This window comes from Mustela lutreola, chromosome 14 (genome assembly GCF_030435805.1).
Source record: "Mustela lutreola isolate mMusLut2 chromosome 14, mMusLut2.pri, whole genome shotgun sequence".
NCBI classification, from domain to species: Eukaryota; Metazoa; Chordata; class Mammalia; order Carnivora; family Mustelidae; genus Mustela; species Mustela lutreola.
The window spans coordinates 12,463,149-12,478,065 of record NC_081303.1 but is presented as its reverse complement, the minus strand read 5'-3'; the positions used below and the strand labels follow the sequence as shown (position 1 = coordinate 12,478,065).

The 14,917-nt window shown below is 54.8% G+C and overlaps 2 long non-coding RNA genes across 4 annotated transcripts; one reads left to right on the top strand and one right to left on the bottom strand.

Moving 5' to 3' along the window:
- Window positions 1–442: 442 nt before the first annotated feature.
- On the bottom strand, window positions 443–7,738 carry LOC131815000 (uncharacterized). The gene is made up of 3 exons (XR_009347529.1): window positions 7,455–7,738; window positions 6,265–6,424; window positions 443–1,870 (listed from the first exon to the last, which is right to left on the bottom strand). It is a non-coding gene; the product is annotated as an uncharacterized LOC131815000 (long non-coding RNA).
- LOC131815001 (uncharacterized) lies at window positions 4,967–6,570 on the top strand. 3 transcript variants are annotated; one of them, XR_009347531.1, is made up of 3 exons: window positions 4,967–5,035; window positions 5,478–5,606; window positions 6,496–6,570. It is a non-coding gene; the product is annotated as an uncharacterized LOC131815001 (long non-coding RNA). The 3 variants fall into 3 exon arrangements; XR_009347532.1 differs by having other exon boundaries at window positions 5,473–5,606; XR_009347530.1 differs by having other exon boundaries at window positions 4,974–5,030; window positions 5,473–5,606.
- Window positions 7,739–14,917: the final 7,179 nt, after the last annotated feature.

The window sequence follows — 14,917 nt, the reverse complement described above, 5'->3', positions numbered from 1 at the left end:
AGAGGGAAAGGAGATTTGATTTCATTGAGAGAACCGTCAGGACACAGACCCGGGAGCCACAGCGAGTCTGACACTGTTGGATATGGCTGGAGGGGCTCAGAGGGTCCCCAGGGAGGGGACTGGTGTGGACAAAGCAGGTGGCTTTAGGGTAAAGGGCCAGGGAGTCTTTGAAAATAGATCTATGCCAACACCAAAAGTTCTCAGCAGAAAATCAAATTTGGAAAATAATGAACCTTGCTTCAGTCGACTCTTTTTTTCTCAAAGTGTTCCTTCATTGTTCGCTAAAAAACCTTTTGCCTTTAATAAAGGTCACTGGCAGATGTAAGTGTTGGTGCAGAGCTCGGCTCCTTGGCGCAAAAGGAAGAAATTCAGACATACATGAGAAACGCAGGTAACTACCCATTTACTAATGGCTTAATGAGCTACTGCTTTGGGCCTTCGACCTGGAGAATACCCCAAGCCCCCCAGCTGAGATTCACCCCCATCGTGTCTCGGTGCACAGAATGCACCATGGTGGATGGTGGCCAAGGCCATGCTTGAGGATAGTGGGTGGCGAAGGGGGTTTTCAGTGTTTCATTCATTCCAGTCGATTCAACAGATATTTGCCAGGCACCATTCCAGGCATCTGGGCATGAGGGCAGAAATCAGACAAGAATCCTGCACTCCTGAGGCCTACAGTTGAATCCAACTAGCCCTGGTGGCTGACACCAGGTTCTCCAGTGAGAAACACTCAACCATCCCAACAAAGGGGGCGGAGAGGGGAGAGTCCGGCATTTCTAAGTCGGACCACATCTGGGCTCAGATCCCAGCTGTTGGAACTCAGGTAAGCGAGTTCATCTCTTTTGGGTCATCAGGGGTAAGTGGGAGGCACAGATTGTTATTTTCCAGGATGAAATGGGAAAAAGAAGGTGCAGTGTTCGACATCAAGACTGACATGTGAGAGGCACTCGGCATGATAGTCACTAGTATCCGTGATCCTTGGGACAAACGCAAAAGGTAAGTGAGTCAGCCAAAAAGAGGCTTTACTGAGGCAAAGAGCTGGTAACAAATTTTAGGGGAAAGTAGGGCAGCCCAAACTACAAAACAATTAGAAGGAAAGCTTCTCCAGGGTCAGGAGTGGGCTTTGCTCATTTTATATCTTCAGTGTCTATGCACGTAACAGGCATTACTACTGAGCCCTGAATGAATGGCTCTTAGGTCTTGGCCAGGACCCAGGACAGAGAGTCGGGCGGCAGACGGTTCCAGGAAGACACTCGTCCATGGGTTATTCTGGCCAAGAAAGGTCGACAGAACCTGGGACATCGTCAGGAACTGGGTCTTTTGTGAAAATAGCTAACCCATGGAAACCCACCAACACATTTCTGGGAAGAGTACAGAGAGCAAAAGGTTTGGGAGAGACCAGTCTGGGGGCGGGGAAGAGGAGGAAGACCTTGGGGGAAGTGCCTTGGAGGGTCTGTGGTAGGAAACATCCTTGTACCTTTGTTGACCTTACGCATCGTCAGAGAATCTGTCTCCCTGCACACCCGTGAGTACAGTAGCTTATGTAGTTCACTCTCGCATTCAAAGAGGGATGAGGGGCTGGGTTTCCCACTCAAGAAGAGGAATCCTGGATGCTCAGGACGGTCTTGGATCTGATCAGGGAAGAATCAGCCAAGGTCCCAATGAGAAGTTCCCCATGACCAGTCTAAGAGAGCCAGGGACACTCCCCAAACAGGGACACTTCTTTCCCTGGTTTTGTTGGGGGCAGGGAGGGGCGACGATTCAGGAACGTTTGGGCAATGCTTCGTCCTCGTGCGCTCACGGATTCAGAGAGTGTTGTAGCTGGACGGAGCTGCAGTCTACCCCCCAGTCGAACACTGAGGACAGAGTACTAGGGGCAAGCAGTGATTTGATCAGCGAAGCTGGGACCAGAACCCATACCAGCTTGTTGTTTCTCATGGGTCGGTGCACACAACTTGCAAATGACTCACACATATCATCTCCGAGCTCCTGACTGAGACATCCAACTGCCTACCTGACATCTCTTTTTGAATGTCTTAAAGGTTCCTCCAACTCAGTGTGTCTAAGACTGAACACTTCATCTCCTCATACTGGCTCCTGGCTCCGTGTGTGGTAACTCCACCCACCCAGCCCCGCAAGCCAGGAAGCCAGGAAGAAACCCACACACTATCTCTTTCTCATACCCTTTGCATCCCGTTGGTTACTGAGTTTGGCTGACTTTATCTCCTAAATAGTTCTTTAACCCCCCAACTCCTTTTCTCCACTTCCTACATCACTCCCGTGATGCAAGTTACCCTGACCTTTCGGGACCTTCCCCCTCTTAAGTCATGCAAGAGCCAGCTACCTGCTAGGGGCCCCTGAGCTCATTCTGGGTCATTCCTCACATTGTAGTCACGTGACCTTTACAGAGCACAAAACCTAGTCCTGTCGCGCACACACAGCAGCTTGGGGGAAACCCCAGTGTCTTGCCTTCATCTTTAGGATAAAGACAAACATTTTTTTTTTAATTTTATTTATTTATTTGACAGAGATCACACGTAGGCAGAGAGGCAGGCAGAGAGAGAGGGGAAAAGCAGGCTCCCCGCTGAGCAGAGAGCCTGATGCGGCGCTGGATCCCAGGACCCTGAAATCATGACCTGTGCCAAAGACAGAGGCTTAACCCACTGAGCCACCCAGGCGCCCCAAGACAAAATTTTTTACTGTGACTTCCAAAGTCCTGCATCACCTGCCTCCTTCCTGGCCCTGCCACCTCCTCACGTGTCCCAGGACACAGGCTCCTCCTGTCTCCACACAAGCCGCACTGCCCACAGTCCCACACCACAGCCACACGAAATGCGCGCCTTCCTCCCTTGGCCGGGGTCACACCTTTTCGTCCTTTAGATTCCAGCCCAAACTCCATTTTCTCAGGAAGCCCTTTGAGAGCGGGTCAAACTCCCCTATGTTATGTTCTTGAAGTCCCTGCCCAGCTCATGGTTTGTCCGGTGAGTATTTGGTGAATGGCATTTCCTCACTGTCCTCTAAGCTCCACGAGAGGAGAGACCATGTCTAGCCAGGCCCTAGGCGCACCGTGAAGTGCCTGGCATGTGGGAGGCACCGAAACATTTGCTCATTGGGAGCATGAACTAATGAAGCCTCCATTTCTCAGATTTTCTCCAAAGAGGACACAATGGAGAAAAATCGCCAGTTCGTGTTCACAGATGGCCTCCAGTGTCGCTTTCTGAAACCAGATGAGAGGTTAGACAGTGAGATGCATGTGAATTCGCTTGTGCCACGAAACTCAGATCCTAATAGTTTTTTTAATGTGTTCCTAAAGACGATCGCCACGTTCCGGTAAGTGGGAAGAAAAATGGACCAGAGTGATATGTACGGTAAGATTCCACGACCAGTTTTAAATGCACTAAAAATGAATAGCAGCAAATAGTGCGAGATGAGTGACCTTCCTTCCTTTTTTCTTTTTTGGTAAATTCTCCATTATGTACTACTTGGTAGAGAAATAAAAAGTATAAGATCTTTTCTGATTGCACAAACACACAATGGTTTAAGAAGTGGAAGGTCATGCGTTCACATACCCAAGAATGGAAACCGTATTTCCCCTCAGCCAGGGGCCTTTCTGAAAGTGGAAACCATTTCACTTCCTCTGTTTCTGTCTCCCTGCACCATCCTCTCCTCATGTCAGCCAGCGCTCTTAGTTCCAAGTGCCAGAAAACCAACTCAAATTAATTTAGGCGGAAAAGGAAATGCAGATGTTGGCATAGCCGGACAGTTCCAGGCCTGGTAACTCTCGGAGCTCAAGGGATAGGTCTTTCTCTGCTTCTTGCCTTGGCTTTCCTCCCAACCATGGCAAGATGCCCACCAGCAGTCCCAGATTCCTATGTCCTATCAGCAGAGAGTACGCCCCCACCCTGGCAAAAGTCTCGGCGCTGATCCCTGCTTGGACAGCAGTGGCCAGGGTGGGGGTGGGAGAAATCTCTTACTGGTCAGGCCTGGGCCAGTAGCTAACTTCTGGCTGTGGGACCTACAGGAACCTGCCAGACCGCAGGTGAGGGGTTCAGAATTGGATGCTTTGGCCAGAATAAGGGGCAAGGGGCGATGGGCAGGCAAAACAGCAGGTGACCTGCACACGCCAAGCACCGAGCTCTGCCCACAACACGTGTTCAGCCCACAGCACCGACTGGTTGACCTGGTTCTAGAACCATCTGGGAAGGGAGGCAAGTGGAGAGTTGGGCAGCAGGGCCTTGCGAGGTCCCACATCAGCTGCCGAACCTCCGCCTACTTCCATCTGCGCCAGCCGTCTCAGCTGAACATCCAGAGGGAGGCATTCGGAGTCTGCGCACGTCCCAGAAAGTGATGAGGAGGTGGAGAGCGATGTTTGCCAAGTCGCATGGAAAATTGCCCTTGAGCTTCTCCAAACACCGTATGCCCAGGAGGCCCAGCTTGATAACCAGTAGAACTGGGGCGCAGACTGGCCTAGCAGGCCACTCAGGAGCTGGGAGTCCCTGGTGGCCTGCTCCCCTGCCAGGAGGCCGGGCCCACTGGCCAACAGGGGCTGGTGAGTGCAGGTCAGGCTCAGAGGGATCAAGGAGTTACACAACTCCTTCTGCTGAGGGTGTAGGATGAAGAGGAAACCTGACGGATGTGTTTGGGAAGTTCCCTGCCCAAGGAGAGAGAAGTAACAAGATTGAAGCTGGACTCTGGGGCATCCAGCTTGATGCGCGGGTCGCTGTCGGAGAGACGGCCTGCCGGCCTCCTCTGTGACAGGAATTAGGTTTACTCCACGCTGTCTCTGCTATCCTTGTCCACTCGATTATTTCTGCCCTTGTGGTCCCAGCCCGTTTTGGCCACATAGCCTGGGTCACGACCCGCTGTGCCTGGGAGCCCTGGCAGGGTGCCGGTCCCTGACAGGAGAACCTTCCCCTCTCACACTGGCCCAGCCCCTCCTCTGCCTGGAAGGCGCCATCAGGCAAAGCTGGTTCAGACTGGAATCTCCGCTGGAGGGAAAGGCCTGGGGAAGCCTGAGCCCAAAATGCACAGTAAGGTGGGCCCCTACAGGGGCCTCCTGGTGTGGGGGGTCTTCTGGCAGGAGTCACCATTTCCATATACTCATCACTGGAGGGGGGGGCGTGGGGGTTGGGGAGGCCGGAACAGGAGAAAGTGACAGAGAGCCAGGGGGTGAGGAAGTGAGAGCAGACGGAGGCCAGAATCAGAGGCCACAGTGCTGAGCAGCCCCGAGGCCCAGGCAGAAGCGGGGATGTTAAGTCCCACCCTGCCGGACCCTTCCCTGGCAGCTTCAGGGAGAACCCGGGCCTGGCCCTGTCTGAACCAGCAGGCCACCAGCGAGCTCCTGGGGCCCGATGAGGCCATCAGGGAAGCCAGCCTCCTCCTCCTCAGCCCTCATCCTCTGTCCCCCACCTTGCAGTACACTTTTTCCTGCTCCCTGGGCCTCCTGCCCTGAGCTGGCCTCCTCTCACACAGGTTAGGAGAGGCCGGTGCCAAGCCTGTTTGCACAATTAATTGCCAGTGCTTGGGTTTAAGACTGACAGGCTCGCCCACAGGGGTCCTTCTTGATCTTTCTGCGGCCACTGAGAATTCGGATTGTCCCGTTCCAGGTAAGTTCTTAATAGACATTTAATGAACGAACGGATTAACGAACGAACACCTGTTATCTGATTGGAACCCCACGGCAACCTTTAAGGCAGCCCAGAGAGTTACCATTAGTGCCATCTATGGCTGGGGGAAACTGAGACACAGAGAAATTATATGCTACACAGAGGTACGCAGTGGCCAAGTGGGGTCAGAATCCTATTTTCCCAGTATCTGGGACTGCACTTTCCCAGCCCCGTGGCCTGTCCTTTTCACCCGCCCCCCCCCCCCGCACCCTCTCAGCCACCCCTTGGGGTTCAGAGAGCCAGACTGGGGGGAAGGCACAGGGATCCAGTGGGCGGGTTTGCACCCCGCTGCCTCTGGGCCGTGGGGACAATCGGTGTGGGCTGCTCTCTCAGCCGGCTGATACGGCATCATCCCCGTCCTCAGGGACCACAGCACTCTGTGGCTCCTCTCCCCTGGGATCAGCCTGCCCAGCACAGTCACCTCAGAGCCTCCACTGCAGCTAGAGTGAAACCTGGCTGCACGTGGCAGTGACCTTTGACCTTCTGGTAGACCAGATTAAATGAGAAGGGACCTCCTTGACTTCGGCACTGTGGGGGAGTCAGAGAAAGTAGGAGTCCCTGGGATTTGGAGGTGGGGGGCACCAGGATACTTCCTCACCTCCACTGGTGGTTGTCTGGCCCCCCTGGAGGAGCTCTCCTGGCGCCCAGAAGACTTTAACCTCAGGAGTGGACTTCCCCTGGAGGTGCTGGGAACCTTCTGGGGCTCCAAAACCCACTGCCATTCCTGGGCACCAGTTCCTTTGCCAGGAGGCCTGAACCTAGTGGAGGAGGGTTAACCATGTTAATTAGGAGTTTCTCATTGTCAACTAATTTATCTGATCTTTTCCAGAACAATTGTGGGGCGCAGGGGAGCTGAAAAAGGAATGATGGTCCATGACTAAAGCTACTAGCCACATGTGGCAATTTAAATTCAAATTCATAACATGAAATGAAATAAAAAGTTCCTTAGTTCCTCAGGCGCACACTTTGCACAGCTAGAGCTCAGCAGCTCCTGCATTTGACAGCACCGCTAGAGGACATCTTCAGAACTGCAGAAAGTTCCACTGGACAGGGCTGGGCAAGAGGCTGACCTTGGCTCCCTGCTTAAGCTCGAGCGCAGGCCCTTTTTAAATGTCCGGGACGGGGGGGTGTGGGTGGATTGGGGGATAGGGTTCTCCCGACCCAGTCATCCCAGCGGGGAGGGTTCAGGCTTTGTCCGAAGGCGCCACCTCCCCACTCAGGGTCATCCCGCCCCGGGCCCGGTCCAGGCGGGCGTCCCGGGCGGGCTGGAAGCCACGGGGCGACGGAGGCGCAGCCCCGCGGGTGAGGGGACCCAGCTAAGGATGCAGGCTGCTGAGCGCGCCGGGGCGGGTCCCGGGAGCTGGCCAAGGCCGAGCGCCTCGCAGAGCGACGGGGACACCTGCGGAGGGCGACCTGAGCCCTTCTTTCCCCCGGGGTCACCCGGACTGGGGGCAGCACCTGGTTCCCTCCGCGCCCCAGACGTCCCCGTTAACCTAGTGGTTAATTATTAATTCCTTCTCCCGGCTGGGAACGAAAGTTCCACGGGACTCGGGCGGGGAGGGAGCCTCGGAAGCGCCCCCAGCCGCTCGTTTTGCCGCGGAAAGCGGAGGCCAGGGCAGGGCGAGGTCCCCAGAGCAGGGAGGCCGCCTGTGGGGGAGGTGGGTGGGCGAGGGGGCAGGGGCGGGGCTTGGCGTTGCGGGGAGCGGAAGGGTAATGTTCTTGCCTCTCGTCGGAGCCCCCCTCCCCGACCACCCCGCCTCGGGGCGCCCCTGGCGGGCCCCCTCTTACCGACCGTTCCTCCAGCGCCCGCTGCCGGGGCCGAACTCCGCAAGGCGCCTCCGCCCGAGCGGCTGCTTTCATCTTCCCGCTCCGCAGGCCGAGCAATCCCAGCGCTGCGGCGAGGTGCCCGACGGGTCGCGGCTCAGGGGCAGAGGGCAGAACCCAGCCCAGGTCTTGCAGACGCAGGCCCGGCGTCGCTTTCTGTTCCCGCAGCTGTCCAGCCCCGGGGCCGCCTACTCCCCGGTCTACCGCGTGAACGACTACGCGACCGGAGGAAATCGGTGCACGGCGGCGTGCGGTCCTCGGGGCTCCCGTCCCCACCCGTTCCCAAGTCCTCCCGGCAGCCTGAGTCCTGCCAAGGATGCATGTCGCGCTACACTGTAACATGCTCCTGTGGGCTCAACGCAATGGCCCAGGGAGACACGGCGTCCGGGCCGTCCCCCTGCCGACCCCGCGGCCATCCCCTCTGTGCCCGAGACTTCCAGGTCCCGGTTCACAGGTGGAAAGACCAGGCAGGATGAAAGTGTTCCGAACTGAAAAGGCGAGATTAGGTCTCCCGGGCCCTGGGGTACCACGAGGCACGCAGGCGCCCGCACACTACGCGGCCAGAACTGGGCCCGTTACAGTCGGTCTGGGAGGTGCTGCCCTGCCCCGCACCACCCGGGACCGGTGGGCGCCGCGGGGGCAGAGGTTGGCAGGACCCCGAGGTTCGTCCCCCTCCTCGCCACCAGATGTCGCCTCTGCTCACCGTTGGAGCGCGCCGGGCCCGGCGGGCCCCAGGTCGGATCTGACTTCCGGCATCATAAGCTCCGCGCCAGGGCCCCCCGCGGTAACACACCCGCCGGGGACCCCGAAGCGCGCTCAGGGCTGAGAACCACCGGACAGGTAGGTCGTGCTGCAGGCCCTGCGGCCCCTTAGGTCTTGCTCCCCTGCAGGTGGTCGGAGTAACTCAGCCCGTCCCCCACCTGGAGTTCCCTCCCTGCTGACTTACCTAACTTGGGCAGGAGCTCGCTTCTCAGAGCTTCCATTTCCCCTGCTGCAAAGTGGGGGTGAAAGTACCCACCAGACAGGGTCGTTAGGAGGCCACAATGAGCCAGTGTCTGAAATGGGTCTGCAGAGGCAGATCACTATACTGTACAGGTGTGTCATGGCTCTTGGGGTTTTATTTCCTGCACACCGACTCCAAACATTTGAAGTGCAGCTGGTTTGGGGGGGTTCCATCGTCTCTATTTTGTCTCAACACCCGTATTTCTCTCCCCTCCCAGAATCACCATTCTGAGACCCAGGGAAAGCTATGCTCGATGAATACAGATAATAAATAATAAATAAAATGTAATCTATTATATTTATTATCATTAATTCATATATTATATATTTATATATTATATTAATTTGTTTTTAATTATTTATTATATATTTTATTTATTTTTATATTGTGTATTATGTATTATATATGATCATATCTCATATAACTATATGTTATATATTACTATATTATGTTGTAAATAATAATATATAATATATTGTATAATAAATATAAAAATAAAATAAATAGTAAGTACAGATAATAAAAGTTCAACTTCCATGGAGCACTCCCCCTGTTTGAGACCCTGTTTTATGTGTTTTATTTAATCCTTACACAGCCCTATGAAGTAGGTGCTGTGAGGGATGATGACACGCCAAGGCACAGAGAGACTGAATAATTTTCTCCAAATCGTGTAGCTAGCAAGTGGTGGGACTGGATTTGAACTCAGGCAGCCCAACACGGTGCTCATGTTCTCAAGGCCTACCCGAGGCTGCCCCTAAAGCATGGTTCCTGTGCTCCTGTAGGGTGAGCAGCAGTGTGGAGGGGCGGAAAGAACATTGGGTTCAGATTCACTCTCTAGCTCTCTGATCGCAGTTGAGAATCCCTGAACCTCTTGCTACACGCACCTCCTCAGCAAGGCTGGGCGCTTGATCAATCCCGCGCTGACTCGACATTGCCATCAGGCCTGTAGGCTGTGGCTGTCTTCCACAGTTTCCTTGCTTTGCAATAGAAGAAGTTCAGGTTCGCCTGGTACATTTCCTGCCCAGGCCTGGAATCAGCCTCTTCTCCAAGAAACCTTCATTAGTTTCAGGGCTAGATGGCATTTCAAGGCCACAGTCTGGGCCTTAGTATCCATTTTTTAAAAATTTAATTTGATCATGTATTGCATGGATTTCAAAAATATGTAAATCAATACTTTTATTAACCAGTGTACTGAATGCCTACTAGGCCTCAGGCTGTTTCTGGAAGAAGGTGGATTATAAAGAAGTATAAGTTACTACCACCAAATTTCAGGACCCTAAGAGAAGTGGAGGAAGCCACTGGAGGGCATTTGTGCAATGAGGCCTCAGGAGCTCCTTGGGGACAGGCATGGGATGCTTGGGACGGGTAGAATAACTTGGTCTCCCAGCTGGGGCCCAAAGCTTGAAGGCCTCCGTGCCTATTTGGCTGGTGGGGGAGAGATGTTTGAGTTCCGGATGATGCCGGGTAATGAGGGCAGGTTACTCCTGTTGCCATGTTTACCCGCTCGGCGGCCCTGGGGACTGACTGAGGGCAGGCAGGAGAAGCACAGTTGAGCTTTCTGGCAACCTCTCTAAGGAGCCCCTCAGGTGTGGTGCCTGACTTCTGAATAAACAGGTAAAAGTCTCAGGGGCCAACAGAGAGTTCTGAGCCCTGTAATTGACCCCACTCCGTGCCCGCCCATCGCACAAGGGAGCTGGGGGTTGACTTTGCCCCAGTGAGCAAGGATTGGGGAAGAGGTATAGGATCGGAGGTAGCACAGGCACAGTGGGTTGGCCACTGGGCAGTTCTGTGCACGGTCGACCTCTAGGTCAGGGCGCACGGAGTGTGAGCCTTGCGTTGGCTTCATTTCTCAAAAGCCACGGGAACAGGGCCCCAGCCACAGGGCCAGGCTCCATGAGAACTGGGCTCTCTCCCTGTTCCATCAGTCTGAGGGGGCCTCTGACCTTGAGCAGCCATCACCAGAACCACGAGTGACAGCTCTGGCCTCTGGGCTGATGCAAAGGGCCTGGCCTTTCGGGTCTGCCAGTCTGAGCTCTGGAACTTTCAACAATTACTACCCGAGCCTCAGTTTTCTCATTGGCAAAGGGAGACACTCCGAACGCCATCATGGGGACACCTGTGGGAATGAGACGGGCCGGTGCGCCAGGGGCCTGGCGGACTAGGCCCTTTCTCCTGTCAGGGCATTAGGGAAACTGAGGACCCATGATGGGCATGGGTGTCCGCGCAGGACCTGGAAACCCAGAGACCTCTGGGAGCCAGGCTCCCATTCCCAAGTCTCCCAGAGGGCCCAGCCTGGGCCCTGAACACAGCATCTCTCCCGCCAAGGAGCAAAGTCCGTCTCTGGATGCACTGCCAGGAGCCTCAGGGTTTGGTCTGGAGCTCGGTGGGCAGGGATGACCCCTGGAAGGACAAGATGGGACTCTGACTGGGCCCCTGTCCACAGCCAGAAGCCTGCCCCTGGGGACAGGTCCAGGTCTGCGCTGGAGGCACCTTGCTGTCCTGAGGGCTCCAGGAGAGTCAGGAGTAGGAGGAATGAGAGAGCCCGTTCACCACCCTGCTCCTTCTCACAGAGCTAAGGTCTCCACTATTAGGGTGTCTTTTGTTAGAACTAAGGAAATGGGGGCCATGCACTCTGCCCCTCAACATGGCAGTGCAGTAACACAGAGAAATGGACCCCAGAGTTTACTGAGGGGGCTATTCTGAGTAGGGCTCTCGCTGGACAAGATGTGTTACATACATATCTCCTCTGGTCCTTACAGCTCTCTAAGGAAGGTAATCTTGCCCTAAATTCTACCCGAGGCTCAGAGGAGTTCCAGCACGAAGCTCAGATCACACAGCAAACAGTATGGGTCTAGGTTTGAAACTAGAAAGGTACAGGTCTTTGAAGAGCCCCACTCCTCATCCATAAGGCCCCGCTGCCTCTATGCTGAGCTCCCATGAGTTTGAGGATGATTCTGGGCTGCTCAGCTCAGACACCAGAGAGCAAAGGGTTTCTGAGGCTTTCTGGACTCAGGGAATGGGTGCTAGGTTTCTCCACAGCCCCAGCACACAGGAATCTGTCCTGGGGCAGATTCTTGGGCCCTGGTGAGGGAGGACCCATATTTGCTAATAAAATGAAACAAAGGATGTGAACGTGTTTTGTGTGGTCAGGTGGTTTGCAAATGCAAAATGATTGCCCCTGACTTTCCCTCCTGGGCACCGTGACTCTCCAGCAAATGAGTACCTTGGGTTTCTGTGTTTAATCCTTCCTTGGTGAAGTCATCCAACAGATTCACCCAGCCCCACAAGGGTGGTCTTACACGACTTGTGTCCACCCAGGACAGCATGGATCAGACAGATTGTTTATAGTTACACGTCCCCTAAGATGATCTTGTCCAACTCTAGAGTCAAGCAGATGCTTTTGTTTTTACAGAGTGAATTATTTTGTGCGTGTCATGTTTAGCCTGTTCAGAAGACCCAGCCGGGCAGGGAGTCTGAATTCGACAGCCCTTTGAAGAAATGTTCAAGCTGAGAGAAGCTCTACAGTTCTCTCTGAGCATCCCAACCATCCAGAACATCAGGTGCCCTTAGCACAAACAGAAAAGCTACTGGCTAGGAAATCAATGAATAACCTTCTCTTTTCCTTCAAGAGTCCTTTTAAAATATCAGACTTGTTTTCAAGGGCAATGTAGACACAGATCGAACACCTTGAAGAGAATCCCAGCACACAGGCAGTCCTATTCTTTGCCGAGGATAACACGGGAATTCTGGCACAACACCAGGGCTTTCTGGGGTGCAGTTTACCTCTCCCCACCTTTATCCATGTATACACCCACCGCGGTGGGTCCTGCTGTTTCTACAGGATGGGAAGCTAGAAAGCAAATTTGACACAATTATTATTTTATGGCTGGATAAAGTCTGGGCTGTTGATGTTGCATAATTTGTAAGTAGCCGCTCCGTTGGTGGACGGCGAGATCGCTTCTAGTATGTGTCAGAACAAGTTTGGGGTCTTGGTTTCTCAATTCCCATGACCAATTTCCTCCCCGCGGGGCTTCCAGAGATCCCAGGCAGCTGGCAGCTCCCACCTAGCAGTGAAAGGGGCCTCTTGCCCCAGTGACAAGCGCGCTGGGGGCTCAACACGCCTTGTGGCCCTCTGGGCCGTTGCTTCTCTGTGGTCTGATTGCACGGCCCTGCTCTTTTTTTTTCCTGACCGGTTGTTTGGCAGGAGGGGGTTAAAGTGCCTCTGTTTTATCTTCTGAGGAAAGAACCAAGGGCACAGGTGAGAGAAACCCTGGGAAGCCTGCTGCTACCTTCTGGCAATTTCCAGCAGCCAGTACAGGGTCTTAACAGGACAGGTGCTTGGCTTCCACTGACATCCTGACTCTTTCACCAGCCCTGGATTTCAGATGCAACCCCTACTCCTCCTGTCCCTGGGGTCCCTCCTTAAACAGCCCACCAAGGGTGTCTATCTATTTGAAAGACTGCTGAAATACCTCCTCTTCCAAGCAGCCTTCCAGGATTACGAAAAGAGCAAATAACATGGAATTCCACCCAATGCACGTGCGCGCGCACACACACGCACACACACACATACACCACCTCCTTGTCCCCTCCAGATAAAGCGCTTGTAACCCAGAGAAAATGAGAACATGAGATGTATTTGGTGCTCATGACCAAAGCTTAGGGAGTATGTGCCCAGGGGCTTCTATCTGACTGGTGGATGCCATCAAGGCAGCAGGGGGCAGGGGAAGTTTGGAAGAAAGGAGCACAGCTCACTGTCTGGGCTTTGTCACACACCTGCTGTGCTGTGTGAGCAAGTTGCTTGCCCTTTCTGAGCTCCTCATCTCAGCCTTGTGGGAGTAAAGGGCATCCAAGCCCCCTGCTGCTCTGGGATTCTCTCCACTGAGCAACCCAGGGACAAGAGAGGGGTGTGTGTGGTGCAGGAGAGAGTGGGAGCTGGGAAACCGGGGGCTGCTATCAGGGAGCATCCCTGGATCTCTGCGGTGCCTTCAGCCCGCAGCACACGGCTTTGCTTCCCTTCTCTGGCTGGAAACCCAGGGGGCACAGAGGAGCCGGCCTTCTCCACCTCCAACCGAGGCACCAAGCATGGGGCTGACACAAAGTCGGTGCTCAGTGAGCCTCTGCTGAGGGGATGAGTGGGGCTGGGGATGTGCAGGGGGGCCGGATGTGGAGAATGAAAACCGTGCACTTGGAGTTCCCCCAGGGCTCATGGAGGCTCGAGCCATTTGTGAGTCTGTCATAAAGAACTCTGGGGGAAAGGCTTGTTCTCTGTCTTTTGTATGCGACAGAAAGGCATCTGCGCGGACTCCTGGGGGAAGATTGCACCAGGTCGGCCGGTCTGTTGTCCTGGGCACGTCTTCTCTGTACAAAGCCACTGTGGAAGGAGGCTCCCTGCCGACATGAGGTTCCCCAGGGACAGGGTCGCTCAGACCTGAGGCTTCTCGCTGTGGCTCACCGCTCAGGTCTTCGAATGAGCAAGCTTGGCCCTCAGGGAGGTGGCTGTGAGAGGGGACCCCGCTACGTGGAGGACGGGTGTCCTGGAGCCAGCAGGACAGAGGGTCCAAGCAGCAGACAGGAGACCTGGCAGTGGCTGAGAAAAGTCGATGTCCACAGGGCATTGACAGAGTTTACAGCTCAGGATGTGATGAAAACCCCCCCAATTCAGTTTGTCCAGAAACCCTTCCGTCAACTCCGGCTGAGGGCATAATTCTTTCTGGGGACTGAGGCTGAGCCCAGTGTTAAGGGTCACACAGAGCAGGTGTCGGCATACTGGGGTGGCTACCCCAGGGGGACTGGTCCCTGCGCGCCCATGGCAGTGTCCACCCAGCAACCTGCACTACTGCCCTGTTGCTATTGGCTCTTCCCGGGCAGCTCACTACTTGACCTCTTGGTGACATTTAAGGTCACACCCACCCCTACATTTCGACTTTTCCAGAAGCAGAGCCCAGGACAAGGCTGTGGAGGTGGCTCTTGGAGCCTGGGAGGAGGCAGGAGTGAGGCACGGGAGAGTGAGACAAGAAGGAGGGAAACCAGCCCAGGGTGTGTTAGCAGCGCCACCACCGAGAGCCGCTGGGTCTGAGTCCCTGGGGGTCCCCTGGGAATCATGACATAATACCTTCCAATGGACGGGAGTCTGGAGCGTTTATCTGCCAGCTCCCATCCCCCACAGGTTGAAGACGGTCCCCAGTGACACTAGCTGCCCCATGCTTGGGGTCTACAGTCACAGGTGGGCCCAGTGGGAGTCCTCAGGCTCAGGTGGTTGTGAGATCAAGCGGGTGTTGTCAGTTAGAGGAACCTCTGACTTCTAAAAGAACTGCCCTCTAGAGCTGCGCTCGGAGCAGACACGGGCCATCAGATGGGCCGGGGACACCAGAGGCGTCACTGCTGACCTTCCCTGATCACCCTTCCTCCGTCTCTCTGGGGG